The sequence below is a fragment of the Procambarus clarkii genome, chromosome 58 (assembly GCF_040958095.1).
Source record: "Procambarus clarkii isolate CNS0578487 chromosome 58, FALCON_Pclarkii_2.0, whole genome shotgun sequence".
NCBI classification, from domain to species: domain Eukaryota; kingdom Metazoa; phylum Arthropoda; class Malacostraca; order Decapoda; family Cambaridae; genus Procambarus; species Procambarus clarkii.
Window position 1 is genome coordinate 20152853 of NC_091207.1, and position 14468 is coordinate 20167320.

General features: G+C 50.2%; 1 protein-coding gene across 2 annotated transcripts in view; it reads right to left on the reverse strand.

Annotated features, from left to right (window-relative positions):
- The window catches only part of LOC123767955 (brain tumor protein), a 109356-nt gene that overhangs the window by 50702 nt on the left and 44186 nt on the right, over positions 1-14468 (reverse strand). Inside the window, exon 1 of one of the 2 annotated variants that reach the window (XM_045758162.2) lies at positions 9805-9905. The exons of the other annotated variant lie outside the window; for it this stretch is intronic. The gene's annotated coding sequence lies outside the window, so the exon portion shown is untranslated. Of the gene's footprint in view, positions 1-9804; positions 9906-14468 lie in introns of those variants that run through there. 2 annotated transcript variants of the gene reach the window in all.

Here is a 14468-nt window from a genome sequence, read left to right on the forward strand (position 1 = left end):
AAGTAGCACGGGCTATGGTGAGCCCGTAGTGGACTTATCGGGCACAGGAGCGGTGCTGAATGCGTCGTAAGCCAAGCTTGTATTCCATTTAATATATGGACAAGACCAGCATTTTTCGTGCAATCCGCCAATCAATCTAATTAATGTAGGTTCGTGTAAACAGTCATACAAACGAAATACCGTCATATTTATAAATATCAAATTAATCTTGAGTATGACCAAATGACAGCTCCATTCGTTCCAAGAAACCCAACCCTCCCCTCTCCCACCACACACCTGGTGGCTGAGTGGACAGCACTCGGTATTCGTAGTCCTGTGGACCGGGGATCGATCTCCGGCGATGACGGAAACAAATGGGCACAGTTTCTTTCACCCTGATGCCCCCCCCCCCCGTTCCTCAGCCCGTCCTCCAAAAAAAGACCCAAAAGTGATTCCATGCACCCACCAAACCCCCTATTTATGAATGAAAAACAGTTTACACACAACTCAACTGATGACGTTCAAACACTTCTGGAACAGGTACTTCTCTGACGACTTTTGTTCGAACCACAACAGTGCAAATGCTTCACCCACGTACTACAAGATGCAATACGGGGGGGGGAGGGGGGAGAGATGCTCCATAGGGGAGGGGGACACGCCACACTCTCTGGAAAAATATAAATAGAACGAGGAAAATGAAAAGGGAACTTGAGGGGAAGAAGAGAGGGAGAGAAGAGGTTGGGAGACAAAGAGGAAAAAGTGAGAGAAGGGGAATATGCGAGCGTGGAGGTGAAGAGGCAAGACCAAATTGAAGACATAGGTTAGAGGAGGAGGAGGGGGGAGAGGGGAGAAGGGATAGAGATGACAGCGGGGGGGAAGGGAGTGTGGACATTTGGAGGAGAGAGGAGAGGGGGGGGGGAGAGAGATGAGGGGGAGTGTGTGGACATGCGGAATATGAGTGTGGTCTGGAGCTAGTCCAAGGGCTCTACACACTGTCTCTGTCTCTCTCTCACACACACACACACACACACACACACACACACACACACACACACACACACACACACACACACCAAAATAACCAAAGTGCCTGATAAGCCGGTTTTGAAGACGGGCGGTGTATGCGGTCGGGCGGGCGGGCGGAGGCAGGTACGCAACAAGAGAGAAGCAGGGTGCCACAGATTATACCCCAGCCTTACACAACATCTATACATATCTCTCCATTAAGATGAAGTGCGAACGTTCATCAGCACCCCCCCCCCTCCCACCCTCAAGTTCTCCCCCCCTCCCTTCAGCCGCCTCTCGTCCTCCAACCCCCCCAACCCCCACGCCACCACAATTCCCCTCCAACCCCATCTCTTCATCCGAGCAACAACAAAGCCGACCCCTCGCTCCTGCTACCACCACTACCACACGTACCCCCCTCCTCCCCCCCCCCCACCATGAACGTCTGGTCTGGGGTTCCAGTAGTGTTCACTCCCTAACTGTTCACGCTTGTTCAGCCACCAGTTATTGGGCGCCTGCTTGTTAAACCATTCAAGGGGGAATTAATGGATGAGGGCTTACTATGAGCTACGAGAAGGGAAAGCTTCCGCCCCCCCCCCCCCAGGAGCTGGGGAGCCGGTGGCTGAGCGGACAGAACACTGGACGCGTGATCCTGTGGTCCCGGGTTCGATCCCGGGCGCCGGCGAGAAACAATGGGCACAGTTTCTTTCACCTTGATGCCCCTGTTCCCTAGCAGTAAATAGGTACCTGGGAGTTAGTCAGCTGTCATAGGCTGCTTCCTGGGGGGTGGAGGCCTGGCCGAAGATCGGGCCGCGGGGGACACTAAGCCCCGAAATTATCTCAAAATAACCCCCCAGGCTAACACAAGTCGTTCGTGTTAATCTTAAAATAAACTTCACGTAACAGACAAAGGTTGTCGAAGCTAATTCTAAAGGCCTACACACAATTTCAGGTCTAAGTGAGATAAATCACTGTTCAACACCCCTCCCCCCTCCCATGCTAAATCACCACACTTACGTCACGCTATGCTGCCAATCCCCGCCACACAACACTATATGGCCTTTCCTGCCCCCCCCCTCCTCGGGCCCTGGAGGGGGGGGGAGGCACGCACGCCTGCACGCACCAGTCGTGACAGGGGTACGGCCCGTGTGTCAACACGGAGGTGCCGTGTCTGCCTCACCAGGTGCAACCCGTTCTCGCAAATTTAATAAGTCAATATTGACTTATTAAATATGTGCATAGGTGACATACTTAACATAATAGATACCCTTAAAAAGATTCATAGAAAACACTGACCTTACCTAACCTTGTTAGTATCTTAAGATAAGCATCTTATTGCTTCGTAATTACAATTATTACCTAACCTATAATAGGTATACAATTATTACCTAACCTATAATAGGTATAGGTTAAGTAATAATTGTAATTACGAAGCAATAAGATGCTTATCTTAAGATACTAACAAGGTTAGGTAAGGTCGGTGTTTTCTATGAATCTTTTTAAGGGTATCTATTATGTTTAGTATATCACCTATGCACGTAGTTAATAAGTCAATATTGACTTTACGAATTTGCGAGAACGGGTTGCCAGGTGACAACACTCCCCACCACGGTATTGGAGGAGGAGGAGGAGGAGGAGGAGGAGGATGGGAGGAGGAGGAGGAGGAGGAGGAGGAGGAGGAGGGGAGGAGGAGGAGGAGGAGGAGGAGGAGGAGGAGGAGGAGGAGGGGAGGAGGAGGAGGAGGAGGGGGGGAGGAGGAGGAGGAGGAGGGGGGGAGGAGGAGGAGGAGGGGGGGAGGAGGAGGAGGAGGAGGAGGAGGGGGGGGGAGGAGGGGAGGGGGACATTATTAAACACGTTAGAGGGGGGAGGCACGTGATGATGTGCGACCCCCCCCCTCCCCGCCACCCCATGTACGGCGGCCATGTCTACCTGGGAATGGGGGAGGGGAGATGGAAAGAGAATTAATGATGGTGTCAAGCAGCACCTTGTGTACATAGTTAACAGTACACGCATTACTGTGTGGGTGGTGCCCCCCCCCCCCTACCTTTAAACCACATGTGTTCTATATGACTAACCAACTACTGCTTCAGGCCAACTGCCCACCAACACCATTTCCAATAGAGTACACACATAATAAGTACTCCTGAGAGAGAACTATCAACATCAGAGGCCCGAGACTGTTCAACACGCTTCCACTACACATAAGGGGCATAACTGGCCGACCCCTCACAGTGTTCAAGAGAACTCGATAAACACCTCCAAAGGATACCTGATCAACCAGGCTGTAACTCATACGTCAGGCTGCGATCGTTGACCGAACATTCAATTAATGTTGATTCAACGTGAAACCACCGCCAGCCACTCTGATGCTTCGCCCGGTTTTGAACATTTCAAACTAGAGGCGTTCAACCAAGCATGCTATTGCAAGATACTAGAGCTCTCTTAGAGAGGAATACTGTTGCACAATAACAGCAGCGTTCAGAGCTGGAGAAGCTGCCAAAACCTGGGGAAGGTGCACAGATCCTTTCCCGCCACAATCCCTTCACTACAACACCCAAGTTATTGGGATTGCTTAATAAAATCTGCAAATCTCATCTCTCCGGGGCGCAGACGAGAGGGTCATAATTATTTACACTTGGAAAATATGAGGGGGGGGGGGGGTGGTTGTACCTGAACACGAGAATAACACAAGAGCCTCCACACCACCAGCCAGCCAACACTAGAGCCTCCACACCACCAGCCAGCCAACACTAGAGCCTCTACACCACCAGCCAGCCAACACTAGAGCCTCTACACCAGCAGCCAGCCAACACTAGAGCCTCTACACCAGCAGCCAGCCAACACTAGAGCCTCTACACCACCAGCCAGCCAACACTAGAGCCTCTACACCACCAGCCAGCCAACACTAGAGCCTCTACACCACCAGCCAGCCAACACTAGAGCCTCTACACCAGCAGCCAGCCAACACTAGAGCCTCTACACCAGCAGCCAGCCCGGCGTGACCTCTGTGAACTCTCCAGACAGCGGGAAGAGGGCCTCAGCTGGCGTCGCGTCCCCTCACTCACCAATCAATACGCACGCGGACCCATCCCAGAGTGAGGGGAGGCGGGCCCCATCCCAGAGTGAGGGGAGGCGGGGCCCATCCCAGAGTGAGGGGAGGCGGGGCCCATCCCAGAGTGAGGGGAGGCGGGGCCCATCCCAGAGTGAGGGGAGGCGGGGCCCATCCCAGAGTGAGGGGAGGCGGGGCCCATCCCAGAGTGAGGGGAGGCGGGGCCCATCCCAGAGTGAGGGGGAGGCGGGGCCCATCCCAGAGTGAGGGGAGGCGGGGCCCATCCCAGAGTGAGGGGAGGCGGGGCCCATCCCAGAGTGAGGGGAGGCGGGGCCCATCCCAGAGTGAGGGGAGGCGGGGCCCATCCCAGAGTGAGGGGAGGCGGGGCCCATCCCAGAGTGAGGGGAGGCGGGGCCCATCCCAGAGTGAGGGGAGGCGGGGCCCATCCCAGAGTGAGGGGAGGCGGCTGAGGAAGGAGGGACGGGAAGGTATTAGAGGGATAGGGAAGAGGAACAGATGTGACGGTAGCCTAGCCTCCTATCCGAAGGATGAACTTCATTAGGCGAATTTGGCCCCTACGAGACGGCTCCATCTTTCTATACCCATCCAAGGTCATTCCTATCGTCTAACCTACGCTTGAAACAATCCAGCCATTTCCACGTCTATTGTGTTACCCGGTAATTGGTTCCATATATCAACAACCCTATTTCCAAACCAGTATTTACCCAGGTCTTTTTTTTAGCTAAACTAATCCCATTGGTATCCATTGTTTCACGTTGTATTGTGTGGATATATTTAACTCCTTATTAATAACCTTCCATCAAAGAGTTTATTAATAATACAAAGTCATATAAAACTGAACAAAACAATGGATACAAATTGAAAAGTTTACATGCAGAAAAAAATGGTTTGGAAATAGGTTTGTTAATTTATGGAACCCCCGCAAGGTGACCCCCGCAAGATGACCCCCCCGCAAGGTGACCCCCGCAAGGTGACCCCCCGCAAGGTGACCCCCGGCAAGGTGACCCCCGGCAAGGTGACCCCCCGCAAGGTGACCCCCCGCAAGGTGACCCCCGCAAGGTGACCCCCATTACCGGGTAACATAATAGGCGCGGGACTACTGGATGGTTTCCAGCGAAGGTTAGACACGAGTGTGTGGGGTTGGGTACGAGGAGCAGCAGCCCGGCACCCAGCAATGGCCAGTGTTATGTTGAAGGTTATCTTGAGTTTCGGGACTTAGCGTCCCCGCGGCCCGGTCCTCGACCAGGCCTCCACCCCCAGGAAGCAGCCCGTGACAGCTGACTAACACCCAGGTACCTATTTTACTGCTAGGTAATAGGGGCATAGGGTGAAAGAAACTCTGCCCATTGTTTCTCGCCGGCGCCTGGGATCGAACCCGGGACCACAGGATCACAAGCCCAGTGTGCTGTCCGCTCGGCCGACCGACTCCTCCTGGGGGGATAGACCCATGACGGGGCACAGCATGGGCCTGGCTGGGGTGCTGAGAGGGGAGGAAATAGGTAATGAGGAGCAGAAAGGAACGAGTGAATACGATTGAGGGAGGCGGGGAGGGGGGGCAGTAAGCCGCAGTCGCCAAGACAAAATGAGGCTTGGAGGGGCTGAGAAGGGCTGGGAGGGGCTGAGAAGGGCTGGGAGGGGCTGAGAAGGAGTGTTTACAAGTGGTGAGGGTAGAGGTGGGGGGGGGGGGTTGAAGCAGAGAAGGGGTGGGGAGGGGGTAGCCTCGAACTTTTGGGCAGCGCGCCCTCCAGTGGCCAGATAAGGTACTATATATAGTCTAGGTTAGAGATGTTGGGGGGCGGGGGGGGGGGGGGGTACATCGCGTAAGAGTCAGAGAGGTGGGGATAGAAGGAAGGACACGGGGTCGAGGAGTGGTTAAACTGCTTTATCGTGTGTTGGTTCCGGGGATCAATGTCCCCGCCTGCTTGATGGGGGCCTGGGAGTTCTTTTACTCCTTGTGGGAGCTTGGTCCACCAGGCTGTTGCTTGGCGCGGCCTGCAGGCCCACATACCCACCACAGCCCGGTTGGTCGGGCACTCCTCGGAGAAAACTATCTTGTTTCCTCTTGAAGATGTCCACGGTTGTTCCGGCAATATTTCTTATGCTTGCTGGGAGGACGTTGAACAACCGCGGACCTCTGATGTTTATACAGTGTTCTCTGATTGTGCCTATGGCACCTCTGCTCTTCACTGGTTCTATTCTGCATTTTCTTCCATATCGTTCACTCCAGTACGTTGTTATTTTACTGTGTAGATTAGGGACCTTGCCCTCCAGTATTGTCCATGTGTATATTATTTGGTATCTCTCTCGTCTCCTTTCTAGTGAATAACGATCTCTCACCTGGGGAGAGGGAGGGAGGGACGAAATTGAGGGATAGGGGAGGGAGGGACGAAATTGAGGGATAGGGGAGGGAGGGACGAAATTGAGGGATAGGGGAGGGAGGGACGAAATTGAGGGATAGGGGAGGGAGGGAGGGAAACTAAGGTTTTGTAAAGTTCTGAGGTTAGGTAAGGATGATAGAGTTACAAGATACGAGCTAGATGGTGTTGTGATTGCGAAGTCGGATTGCGAAAGGGATCTGGGAGTTATGATTAGTAAGAATTTAAAACAAAAGGATCAATGCATAAATGTTCGTAATAAGGCAAATCGGACACTTGGATTTATTAATCGCAGCGTTAGTAACAAGACACCTGGTGTGGTTCTTCAGCTATATCTTGCTCTAGTTAGGCCCCATTTAGATTATGCAGTTCAGTTTTGGTCGCCATATTATAGAATGGATATAAATTCACTTGAACGTGTCCAGCGTAGGATGACTAAGTTAATTCCCCAAATTAGAAATCTTTCATATGAAGAAAGATTAACAAAGCTTAAGTTGCATTCACTGGAAAGGCGAAGAGTTAGGGGTGACATGATAGAGGTTTACAAGTGGATGAATGGACATAACCGGGGGGATATTAATAGGGTATTAAAAGTATCAACACAGGACAGAACACGAAACAATGGGTATAAATTGGATAAGTTTAGATTTAGGAAAGACTTGGGTAAATACTGGTTCAGTAACAGGGTTGTTGATTTGTGGAACCAATTGCCGCGTAACATTGTGGAGGTGGGGTCCCTCGATTGTTTCAAGCACGGGTTGGACAAGTATATGAGTGGGATTGGGTGGTTATAGAATAGGAGCTGCCTCGTATGGGCCAACAGGCCTTCTGCAGTTGCCTTTGTTCTTATGTTCTTATGTACTTGAATGAGGCCAATGTCATCTGACCTGACCAACCACCACCGACGTAAACCCCCCCCCCCCTCTCCTTCCCACCGACTTCCATACCGAGAAAGATTGGGAAGGGGCGGAGGGGGGCGCGTTAGCTCCCCCTTTCCCCTCACTTCCCTGCTGTTGCCACCCAGGTTCTCACTACGATAACCCCCCCCCCTCCCCCTCCCCCAGGACCACGCTCCCTACACCACCATCTGCAACAGCGCCCCCCCCTAAGCCATCTGCAACAGCGCCCCCCCCTAAGCCATCTGCAACAGCGCCCCCCCCCTAAGCCATCTGCAACACAGATTGACAGTTGAGAGGCGGGACCAAAGAGCCGAAGCACTACTGGAGTACCCATCGTGGCTGCTATTAACCAGAACTCTCTCTGTCAACCTTATCTAACTCTCCACCGTCGTCGTCTTCACCCACCTTCAGCCCTACTTACAAGAAGGTCACACAACGAGGCCCGGAATTCAAGCAAAGTAAATACCTATGTCCCGTTTTCTGTTGGACACCAAAAGATCTCGAGACTGTTGTTTTCCTTCTTGAGAACAAAGCCGCGGTTGGGAAAAGGGGGGGGGGGGAACTTGGGATTCGTGTTAGGCAACTTAAGAGAGCTTTCCCTTCCCATAGCTCATCTTGGGTCTTAACCTACTGGATTTCCTTGGCATATGACCCGCCTATCTGCCTACAACCAGGTCGCCCAATCACTGCTGGAAGAACAGAGGCAAACAGCTAGGGATCGGGGGGAGGGGAGAAATGGGGGAAAGGATGGAGGGAGGGAGGAATGAAGGGAAGGAAAGTGTGTGTGTGTGGGGGGGGGGGGGGGCAAGTGAGCATGCTACCCTAACACGGGTCAACACTAACCCCCAACCAATCGACTATGTTGACCAGACCACACACTAGAAGGTGAAGGGACGACGACGTTTCGGTCCGTCCTGGACCATTCTCAAGTCGATTGTGATCGACTAATCAACCCCAACCAAATGAAATCTGCTTGATGGGGTTCTGGGAGTTGTTCTACTCCTCAAGCTGTTTCAAAAGGAAACAGAGTTGGTATAAATGGGGTTGGGTCGGAGTGGAGTGCCTCGGGGCTCTGTCCTTGGACCTCTGTTGTTTGTGGTATGTGTGAATGATTGGGATTCGGGGCTGAGTGGCAACATTTGCAGGTGATGCGGGGATCGGCGGGGAAAATGACACGAAGGAAGAATCACTATCAATTCAAGTTGATCTGGGTGGAATTTGGGGTTGGTCGGGAGGTTGGTAGGTGCGGTTTGGTGCGGATGGGTGTAGGATTTTGAGGCTGGGTAATGATGATAAGAGTTATAAGATACGAGCTGGAAGGTGTTGAGATTGCGAAAGGGATCTGGGAGTTATGATTAGTAAGAATTTAAAACCAAAGGAGCAATGCATGAATGTTCGCAATAAGGCAAATAGGACACCGTTACTAATCGAAGCGTTAGTAACAAGACACCTGGTGTTGTTGTTCAGCTCTATCTTGCTCTGGTTAGGCCCCATTTAGATTATGCAGTTCAGTTTTGATTGCCGTACTTTAGAATGGATATAAATTCACTTGAACGTGTCCAGCGTAGGATGACAAAGTTAATTTCCCAAATTAGAAATCTTTCATATGAAGAACGATTAACAAAGCTTAAATTGCATTCACTGGAAAGGCGAAGAGTTAGAGGTGACATGACAGAAATTTACAAGTGGATGAATGGACATAACAAAGGGGATATTAACAGGGTATTAAAAGTATCAATACAAGACAGAACACGAAACAATGGGTATAAATTGGATAAATTTAGATTTAGGAAAGACTTTGGTAAATACTAGTTCTGTAACAGGGTTGTTGATTTGTGGACCCAGTTGCTGCGTACCATGGTGGAGGTGGGGTCCCTCGATTGTTTCAAGCGTGGGTTGGACATGTATATGAGTGGCATTCGGTGGTTATAGGTAGGAGTTGCCTCGTATGGGCCAATGGACCTTCTGCAGTTACATTTGTTCTTAAGTTCTTATGTTCTTAAGCCCGGCCCGAGGCCAGGCTTGACTTGTGAGAGCTTGGTCCACCAGGCTGCAGGCCCCGCAGGCCCACATATCCACCACAGCCCGGTTGGTCCGGCACTCCTTGAAGAAAACTATCCAATTTTCTCTTTAAGATCTGCACAGTTGTTCCAGCAATATTTCTTATACTCGCTGGGAGGATGTTGAACAACCGTGGACCAACCATTATCCCTCATAAAAAATGATATTAAAACAAAAATACCATAATAGACTTGGTATTAAAACAGCTTGAGGGACCATAGATGCACAAGTTGACATTGCAGCTTAGGCTATGTATTGTTACCTTAAACTGACTAAGTCAAGTAATCAGCACTGGGGTCCACACTATTATCTGTAGAGGTTAGATGTACTGGCCCTAACCCAAGTCTCCTACCTGCAGATCTGGGGTGAGAATACCTGTCATAATCTAACTAAGAAGATAAACAAACTCATTTACCTGTAGTGTGCACGAGGTAAACCATTTGTGAAGGTTTACCCGTCACGCCGCTGGTGTGGTCCAGCCAGTGTGCACCACAACAACAACAACAACAGCCTCTTCAAACCACCCACCTGCAAAACCAAGCAATAAGTTAGCCTTAACAGTTTAAAACACTCGCAGCAAAATCAATTTATCTTGGCTTCCACCCACACACCTAGGCTTCCACCCACCACCCACACACCTAGGCTTCCACTCACAACACGTTCAGTCGTTATATGCTCCTGCGTGAGACACTACTCAACACAAACACTATTAAACAACACACCTTTAACATCTCCTAACATTATTTAACATCTCGTAACCTAGGAGGTTAAAAATAATGAATTAAAACCTAAGATCCCAACAGGCTTTGGGACCTGTACAATCCGGACAGTTGAGAGACGGGACCAAAGAGTCGAAGCTAACCCCCACCCCCCCCTCCCAGAAAGCACAATTAGGCGCGTACATCATATTGATCCACGCCAGAGAACCCCATACCCCCCAGGACCCCCCCCCCCCACTCCCCCAGGCCACATGCGCGCTCAAAATAAATAATAAAATCATTAGTTGTCAACCTCCTCCCGCGTTAAGGTTGCCATCTGTGGATATTTTAATACCAAGTCACATCCGTTAAAACTGGCGGGAGTTCAGTTTTAGGCCGGATTGAATAAACAAAACATTATATAGACGTACATGCGGCTTGGCTACATGTTATAACTTTTGTTGTAAACATAAGGTTGTTATTCTTAGTTGTGACATTAAGATACAACCCCTTCCCCCCCCCAACACACACACACACACACACACACACACACACACACACACACACACACACACACGAGGCATAAAAAAAGAACGCATTAAGAGAAAAAGATCTCGTCTACAAGACCAACAGAACTCTCACCAACATACCAAATATTGCGCATGTTAAGACTACGTTCACTCCACCCCCCCCCCACACACACACACCTAAACCCCTCTCTTAGTTGTCTGCACATGTACCAGACCCCCTCCCCCTCCCCCAATCACCCTCTCTAGCTTGTCTGCTCATGTACCCCCCCTCCCCCTACTGGCCTGCTCGTTTCCCTCGTCTCCTACTTGTCTGCTTGTGTACCTTTGCTCCTCTCTCTCTCTCCTGCCACTTTCTACACCAGCGGAGAGGGAGCGGAGAGTGTTTACACACAGCCCGCACTCACCTCAAACTTTCACCCCCGCACACAAGCGATACCTTCATCAGCTGACTTGTGCTCCGGGCCGCCACACTGACGCAACCTCCACCCTCTAATATTATCCCTAACTACCACACCACCATCCTCGTCCTTGGTTTACAGTCACCTACTCGGAACCAAATGTTCCCAAGTAGCACGGGCTATGGTGAGCCCGTAGTGGACTTACCTGGCACAGGAGTGGGGCTGTAGCGCCATCACCACCACCACCGTGCGTTTATTGCAACATATTAATGATATGACCAGTTTTTTCTCCTTTTGCAGCGTAGCCTAACCCGTGGCAGCCGGAGCCTCGTCACAGAGGCTGAGCGGTAAGCCGCCCACAGGTCAACACCGATTGATACAACTCTTCCTGCAAGATCCTGTCAAGTTGCTTACCTGCATAGGGTTATGGGAGGAGTTCTGCTCCCCGAGGCCGGCCCGGGGACAGGCTTCAATTGTGAATGTTTGGTCCAGCATGCTTGGTGCGGCCCGCTCCAAGCCCACATAGCTACTACAGCCCGGTTGGTCCAGCAGAAAGCTGTCCAGTTTTTCCCGTGAAGACTTCTACTTTTCCTCCGGCAATATTTCTTATACTTGCTGGGAGGATGTTGAACAACCGTGGACCTTCGGTGTTTATACAGTGTTCCGTGTTCATGTGCCCATTTTTTGTGTTGATGTGCTTATGGCACATCAACTCTTCACTGGCTCTAATCTGCATTTCCTTCCGTATCTTTCACTACGAGACGGGGCCTCGTAGCCTGGTGGATAGCGCGCAGGACTCGTAATTCTGTGGCGCGGGTTCGATTCCCGCACGAGGCAGAAACAAATGGGCAAAGTTTCTTTCACCCTGAATGCCCCTGTTACCTAGCAGTAAATAGGTACCTGGGTGTTAGTCAGCTGTCACGAGCTGCTTCCTGGGGGTGGAGGCCTGGTCAAGGACCGGGCCGCGGGGACACTAAAAGCCCCGAAATCAACTCAAGATAACCTCAAGATAACAATATGTTATTTTACTGTGCAAGTGCGAGACCTGGCTCTCCAGTATTCTCCATGTATATATTATTGGTACCGCTCTCTCCTCTCCTTTATTGAGTATATTTTGAGAGCTTCGAGATTATCCTAATAGTTTACGTGCTTTATCTCGTCTATGCCTGCCGTATATGTTCTCTATATTCCCTCTATTTCAGCAATCTCTGAACGGGGAAGCGAGTACTGAGCAGTACTCAAGACGGGACAGCACAAGTGATTTCAATAGTAGAACCATTGTGATGGGATCCCTGGATTTGAAGGTTCTCGTAATCCATCCTATCATTTTTCTGGCTGACTCAATATTTGCTTGGTTATGCTCCTTAAACGTTAGGTCGTTAGACATCATTGTTCCCAAACCCTTGACATGCTGTTTACCTACTATGATTGCGTTTTGTACCCTACATCTTGTTTTAGGTCTTGTTTTCCATACCTATACTGTTAGAATCTACTCAATAAACAATCTAAATTACTGGGACTGACTAAAATGCCCAAATCTATATTCTCTAGAGAAGCGGGGATGAATCGTATACCCTGTACCCTGCCCCGAAATCATCTTGAGATGATTTCGGGGCTTAGTGTCTCCGCGGCCCGGTCCTCGACCAGGCCTCGACCCACAGGAAGCAGCCCGTAGCAGCTGTCTAACTCCCAGGTACCTATTTACTGCTAGGTAACAGGGGCAGCAGGGCGAAAAACATTTTGCCCATTCATTGTCTCCGCCTCCACCGGGGATCAAACCCGGAACCTCAGGACTACGAATCCGAAGTGCTGTCCACCCAGCTGTCAGGCGTACCCTGAGGTACAGACCTTTACAGCGTGCTTAGACTTTTATTTGATAAGACATTTTCTGCGTTCGATTTGGCAGAAAATTCAGCATCCATCGCCCTACTTTACCCGTTATTCCCAGTGACCTCAGTTTGTGGGCTATCACTCCGTGGTCACATTTATCAAATGCTCCTGCAAGGCAGGCGATGAGTCACAATAACGTGGCTGAAGTATGTTGACCAGACCACACACTAGAAGTTGAAGGGACGACGACGTTTCGGTCCGTCCTGGACCATTCTCAAGTCGATTGACAATCGACTTGAGAATGGTCCAGGACGGACCGAAACGTCGTCGCTCCTGCAAGGTCTGTGTATACCACAGCTGCATTCTGCTTCTCTTCTAGTGAACTCAACACAACCATTATTAAACAATACTCTTTACATCCTGTAGACTAGCAGGTTAAAAATAATTTCTTGAATTGTAAGAGTCCAACAGGCTCGGAAACCTGTAGAATCAGGACAGTTGAAGGGCGGGACCAAAGAGCCGAAGCTCAACCCCCCACACCCGAAAGCACAATTCTCTGCATTCTGCTTTTCTTCTGCACGAGTGGTTGAGCAGCTTCGAAAGGCATAATCTTCCTGCTCCAGATCCGTGTTGGCAATCTTAAGATGTTGTCTTAAGATTTGTACCTTTAGTTGCGGTAATATTTCTTATTGGCTGACTGAAGATACCTGGTCTGGGACCTGTGCTAAGTGTTCTCCAATTGTGACTAAAGGCGCTCTGTTCTTCTGGTATGGTCTGGGACCTAAGCTAAGTGTTCTCCAATTGTGACTAAAGGCGCTCTGTTCTTCTGGTATGGTCTGGGACCTAAGCTAAGTGATCTCCAATTGTGACTAAAGGCGCTCTGTTCTTCTGGTATGGTCTGGGACCTAAGCTAAGTGATCTCCAATTGTGACTAAAGGCGCTCTGTTCTTCTGGTATGGTCTGGGACCTAAGCTAAGTGTTCTCCAATTGTGACTAAAGGCGCTCTGTTCTTCTGGTATGGTCTGGGACCTAAGCTAAGTGCTCTCCAATTGTGACTAAAGGCGCTCTGTTCTTCTGGTATGGTCTGGGACCTAAGCTAAGTGTTCTCCAATTGTGACTAAAGGCGCTCTGTTCTTCTGGTATGGTCTGGGACCTAAGCTAAGTGTTCTCCAATTTTGACTAAAGGCGCTCTGTTCTTCTGGTATGGTCTGGGACCTAAGCTAAGTGTTCTCCAATTGTGACTAAAGGCGCTCTGTTCTTCTGGTATGGTCTAGGACCTGTGCTAAGTGTTCTCCAATTGTAACTAAAGGTGCTCTAACTGTTCTTCGGCTTGTTCAGCAGGGTTGGCAAAGTCATACCCGGTATTTCTTTCATGCTTTGAAAACTTGCTCAAGTTGACTTAGTCTGTAAAACCTGGCATTTGATGTTACTAAATCCCGGCAAGTAGTTAATTACAAGGCAAACCTTAACCTCTCGCCGTGAACAGCCTTGGACTGCCTCAGCCGCTCACACTTACCACATTATTGAAGAAATTATTGACATGAATTGGAAACAAAGGAGGTGGTATTTTGGGTTGCGGAGAGTATTAAGGGAACGTCCCTGGAAGTATTGCACGGCCCTCCA